Source organism: Parambassis ranga, chromosome 5 (genome assembly GCF_900634625.1).
Source record: "Parambassis ranga chromosome 5, fParRan2.1, whole genome shotgun sequence".
Lineage (NCBI taxonomy): Eukaryota > Metazoa > Chordata > Actinopteri > Ambassidae > Parambassis > Parambassis ranga.
In genome coordinates, this window is record NC_041026.1 from 7,719,702 (window position 1) to 7,725,701 (window position 6,000).

The 6,000-nt window shown below is 39.5% G+C and overlaps 1 long non-coding RNA gene across 1 annotated transcript; it reads left to right on the plus strand.

Annotated features, from left to right (window-relative positions):
- Positions 1–3,058: 3,058 nt before the first annotated feature.
- LOC114436687 (uncharacterized) lies at positions 3,059–4,035 on the plus strand. Its single transcript, XR_003670708.1, has 5 exons — positions 3,059–3,112; positions 3,280–3,330; positions 3,426–3,491; positions 3,580–3,639; positions 3,723–4,035. It is a non-coding gene; the product is annotated as an uncharacterized LOC114436687 (long non-coding RNA).
- The last annotated feature ends 1,965 nt before the right edge of the window (positions 4,036–6,000 follow it).

Consider the following 6,000-nt stretch of genomic DNA (forward strand, 5'->3'; position numbering starts at 1 on the left):
AGACCATGTATACTACACAGAGTACAGTGGTGCTGTCACAGTGGAGAAAAGAGGTGAATGAAGGGTCTTTGTTCTGAAATAAAATCACTTCCATTCATAATGAACATCACTGTAACTCCTGATAATGATGTGTTTTTATCTGTTGGTTAAATTCTTGTTTTTATCCACATTGTGTGTTTGTTGGAAACAGTTTCCCATAAAGCTGTGATCACACAGCAGCCCAGCTGGACTCAGATATTCAAAGGAGAGAAGATAACCCTGAGATGTCAGATCCAGAATGGAGGAGACACTGAGTGGGAGTTTGAATGGAGAACAGGCAGATCACAACAAATTAAAAGACATGGTGAACTCTGGGTTATCACTGCATCTGATTCCAGTCGTGGACAGTACTGGTGCAGAGGTAAACAGAGAGTGGACAAGTTCTCCTCAACAGAGTGGAGTGAGCCAGTCAGACTGACTGTATCAGGTGAGTTTGATTCATTCATTGTTTCAATTCAAATCTTCTACTACAGAACGTTGATTTTCTGAAAGGTTTCTCATTATTTAAACACACAATACTATAATAATAATAATAGTTTTAGTCATTTCAGATTAGTGTAATTAATATTAACAGCAATTCACTTTTAATGTTTTTGCTCTAAACTGAACTGCAGCTAAACCAACAGCTGACCTGACTGCAGACGAGTCAGCTGTTCCAGCAGGGGGCAGTGTGACTCTGACCTGCTCTGTGAAACAGTCCTCTGGATGGAAATACTTCTGGTACAGAGATCAGAAATCCTCTGAACCTCTGACCACACAGGAGGCTGTTTCACTTTCAGACCAACAAATCAGAGTCTCAAAGGAAGGAGAGTACTGGTGCAGAGGAGGAAGAGGAGGAAGAGGAGGAGACCCACTTTACTACACAGAGTACAGCCAATCAGTGAAGATCAACACACTTGGTGAGTTGTATGTAACACACAATGTCTGCTGTGATCTTGTATCAGGATGAATCAAATATGAACAGATATGAACTTGTTGTGTTGTTTCAAAGCTTCAATCAGACCTGTTGTGACTCTGCAACCTAACTGGACTCAGATATATGAAGGAGAGAAGATCAGTGTCAGATGTGAGATCCAAGGAGGAGACACTGAGTGGGGTTATGAATGGAAAGCACCAGACTCCAACAAACCTTCAAATCAGAATGAGTACAGGATTAGTTCTGCTTCTTCATCACACAGTGGAGCCTACAGCTGTAAGGGCTACATGAACAATGAACATACAACAACAGAGTGGAGTGATCCAGTCAGACTGACAGTATCTGACAGTAAGTGTTAATTTATTTATAAAACTCTAAATCTGCAATCTGACAGTCTGTTTTAACATCATCTCTTTCCAACAGTTAAACCCCGACCTGTCCTCACTGTGTCTCCATCATGGCTGAGTCCTGGAGCCTCAGTAACTCTGAGCTGTGAGGTTGAACATCCACCTGCAGGATGGAGGTTCTACTGGTATAAAGCTGTTCCTGGTCTGTCAAAGAACTCTTGGTCTTACAGCTATGAGCTGCTGCCTGGTAGCACTGATGGGACTGCACAGGATTCCTACATCATTCATGGACAGACACACACAGCAGCATATGTGTGCAGAGCTGGAAGAGGAGACCCAGAGTATCACTCTGATTACAGTGACCCAAAGTGTGTCTGGTCTGCAGGTCAGTTTGATTCTGTCCTCTCAGTGAGAAGAATTTATTCTGTCACTGTGATTCCTCTGTTTATTGAGAGAATCAGAATGAGCTGGTTGTGTGTCATTTTTTCATTGTGTCATTTTTGTGTTCTTACTTTGTTCCTTTGACATGTTTTGTTTTTCAGGTTTTCATCCAGCAGCGTCTCTCACAGTGAATCCTGACAGAGTCCAACACTTCACCTCTGAGTCTGTCTCACTGACCTGTGAGGGAAACTCTACTGAGTGGAGAGTGAGGAAGTTCTCTGATGAAGGACGTCTGTCATCCTGTTCTAACTGGAGAACAATGACTGGATCCACATGTAACATCAACACATCACAGTCTGATACTGGTGTGTACTGGTGTGAGTCTGCATCAGGAGAGTTCAGCAACACAGTCAACATCTCTGTACATGGTATAATACATTATTTTATTATATTTTAATCATTTTAAACATCTTATATAACTATAGATCATATATGTTTCACTTTATACTATGTTAAATAATTGTATGTGAGAAAACAGACAAATGATTTCTTCTTTGTTGTGTAGATGTAATGTAAACATCTTCAGTCTTTATTTGAGTCAGTCTGGATTTTGAATTAGAAAAAATCAATAATGAAATGATGAAATCATCAAAACAAGCTCGATATGATTTATAGGAGTTTGTATAAAGCTGCTGTTTATGTGTCAACAATGTTAAAATGTCTTTTTATGGTCTGTATCAGCTGATCTCTGACTGATGTCCTCTTTACAGTTTATGGTCTTATCCTGGAGAGTCCTGTCAATAGTGTGACTGAAGGAGACTCTGTTGCTCTTGGCTGCAGACTGAGAGGACAAAACAAACTTTCCAATGTGTTTTTCTATCACAATGACAAACTTGTTCAAAGTGATACCAGAGGGGAGCTGAATATCTCTGCAGTGTCAGAGTCACATGAAGGTTTCTACAGGTGTGAACATTCAGGAAAGAAGTCACCTCAGAGCTGGATGTCAGTTAAAGGTGAGTAAAGATGTTTGATGCTCCTTTTTTGGTATATTACGGTAATGTTGTTTTGATTATTGTCTGTACTAATGACACCAAGTCCAATATAAGTGTATTAATGTATGTTTATTATTTCTAATAGTTGTATCCAGACCTGAAAGCTCCTCATCCTCAGTGCCATTAATTGTTGGACTGCTGTGTGGAATCATATTATTCTTTGTCATTGTGCTCTTACTGTATCACTACAGACAGTCCAAAGGTGAGACCTTTTTCTTCTGATGAATCATTTATTTACTATAAACTTTAAATGTAACACAGAATTTACAAAACCATGTAACAACGTGATCATTTTTTGTTAATAGCAGGTTCTTCTGCAGAGCAGACAGTGAACCAGGAAGTAAACCAACATCAGATATACTCCTCTCTTCTCCACGGTCAGTGTTTCATCTGGTTCTGAATGTTTTCACAGATATTTATTAGATGTATTGATGCTGCTGCCGCTTTAATACTGTTCAATATCAACATTTAATAAAAACATGAAGACGTTTAAATGAGTGTGACAGATGTGAGGTGACTCATTTAATGTTTCACTGTCCTGTAGGCGACCTTTGTGTCTATGAGACAATCAGAGGAGCTGAAGGCTCTGGAAATGGTACAGTACACACTTTGATTGACATGGAGCAGGTTAAAGGTATAATAATTATAGAATGACTGTGAAACTCAGTACTCACATTAATGTTATTTCAGGTCAGCCTGAAGAAGATTACTATAATGCTTCATATCTGATTCAGCTCAAAGCTCTGGACAGCAGGAGTGAGTATATAAAAATATGAGACGTCACATTGATACTAAAATACAGAGAGAATCATTATTTTATATATGATTGATATCATGATAACAGGACAACATGTTGACCCAGAAGAGTCACTGTGTGACTACAGTAATGTGAATCCAAACACAGGTAATATTCTTCATATACAGTCAGAGCTCATGTTCCAAAGACAGTATTTTAAACTGAGACTGTTTGCTGTGATTTTATTTCAGGTCCATGAAGAGACGTTCATCATCAACAAACAAAGAGAAGCACAGATGGCAGCATGAAGTCAATGACTAGCTGTCTGTTTTAAGCTTGATAACAGAACATGTTTCAGTGCTGGCCTGCTTTAGATTGTTCCCATGTTATAAAGAAGTAGTTCAGATGGACCCTCTGACGTAAATGTGGATCTCATGCAAGAGCACAACCAGACGAGCAGCCCGGGACGTTCAATAGGCTCAGAGCAAAGTCAGAAAGTGGACACTGACTGCAGCATTCTACACATGCTGAATCTAAATGTCACCAGTGAAGCCACAGCACCACCCACAGGACAAACCAGAGTATTACAAGTAAAGGACATGAAGTTCAACATGGAGTTTCATTGTGTGTCGTTGTTCTGTTCTTTCATAGACTTTATTTTGTGGTCTTTGAAACATTTTGTAAATAAAATGGTTCTTATTAAATATAATTTCTTCTTTACCTCTCATTGGATCTAAGTGCTGTATTTAACAAAGATTAACCACAGTTCACACAGATATTCCAACATGACATGCAGACAAAGCAGCCTGAGGTTAAAATATTCTTTTAGTATGTAATATGGAACATTTGTTGATCTTTCCACAAAGGCCTCAACAAAACATAACAAAAGTTGGTCAACTGTGTCACCACAGTAATGTCACATATAGTTGTGTTGCTTCTTGGAGTCTGCATCACTGGTATGTACACCTATATGTTTGTTTATATATAGTGAGTTGTCCTGAGTTCACCTTTTTGACTTGAGTCTATTTTTCTTGGTGTTCAGCGTAAATGGAGCTGAGGTGGGCAGGGAGGTTTTTAAATATGAGTTAAATATATTACTTGGATGCAAACAAGTCACATTTATATTTATTATTTATATCTAAGAATAACATAGCGCTAAACGCAGTTAATCGCAATTTGTCATTGTGTACATTTTAGTAAAACAAATGTTATTGATCACCTTTCTCTTGCATAGGCAAAACTCTCTGTTAGTGTGTGGAGGACCCCTCGCTGATTCGTGTCTCATAAGTTTTGAACCCAGACCCTCTTGCACCTAAACCAACAATGATACTACACCACCATCCAGCTTCATTCTCCACCTGTTGTGGAAAATATTGTTGTATATATATGAATATATGAATATTCTCATGGAATGTTGGATTTGGCCTAACGCATGTTGATTTCTTAGTGTTGTCCAGAACTGAGGAAATGTTTTGAAGTATCAGGACATAGTGTCATTGCTGTCCTTGACTTTGTGTCTCGATCTGATGTGAGAAAGCAGATGGAAATGTAAACCTAATAATTATTTATCCACTTCAAATGTAACTTTGTATAACAACTTTGTGCAGTGAAACTGATGTATTTTATTGTGTCTGCCTGAAACCATTCAACCATGTAGTGTAGTCGAATGAGACTGTGCACGGCGATTCAAATCCCAAACAATCCATGAACCTGTAACACACCGCAATTCATTTTATTCACCACTAGATGTCCTACTCGAGCACTGTGTCATTGAAGCCTTGAGTAATGAACCATTTCTTGAACCATGTGTCGAAGCTTCAACAAAGTCTTGAGAATCACTAATAATGACAAGCTCACTTACCTCCAAGAGCTGTTACCTGCCTTGTAACCATCGTCAGAGTCTCCCAGAGGATCCACAGCACCCTCTGTTAACCCTCTTGCTCCTCCCACTGGGCTGGAGTATTTTGACTTCATACTTCTTTTACACAGGTAAGTATTTTATACCTCCCAAACACACATAGAAACCATTCAAACAATATTTCTGTTCACAGAAATAGTAATTCCCACATTTACTCAGTTTAAACATTATTTTTATCAAACGGAAGTCAGCTGACTAGAAGCGCGCGACTCTGATATTTAAAGGGCAGAGAAACGCCGGCACGCTTTGCCTGCCCACTTCCTCGTCAGGACGTCACAGCGTGACACCGCGCCGCGCCCGTGAGCGGTGCGCAGTGTAAGTATATGTGTATGGAGTTATGAGTAAAGCCACCAAGTGCGCACCCTTGATTGCTGCGGATATTACGGTAAATACTGGCGAAGTTTTAGAGAAGGAAAATATGTAGACGGAGCATGAGTGAGTAATTAATTGCTGTTCTAAAAACAGTGGCACACTGCTGCGGCATTGACAGACAGCAGGCTTATCTGTGCCATCTGTGCACTAGACTCCTTGGTGAGACTCTGCAGTTAGCTTGTTATCTAGCTAGCAATGTATAGATGATGTATCACAGAAACATTCACCCCATCACAGCG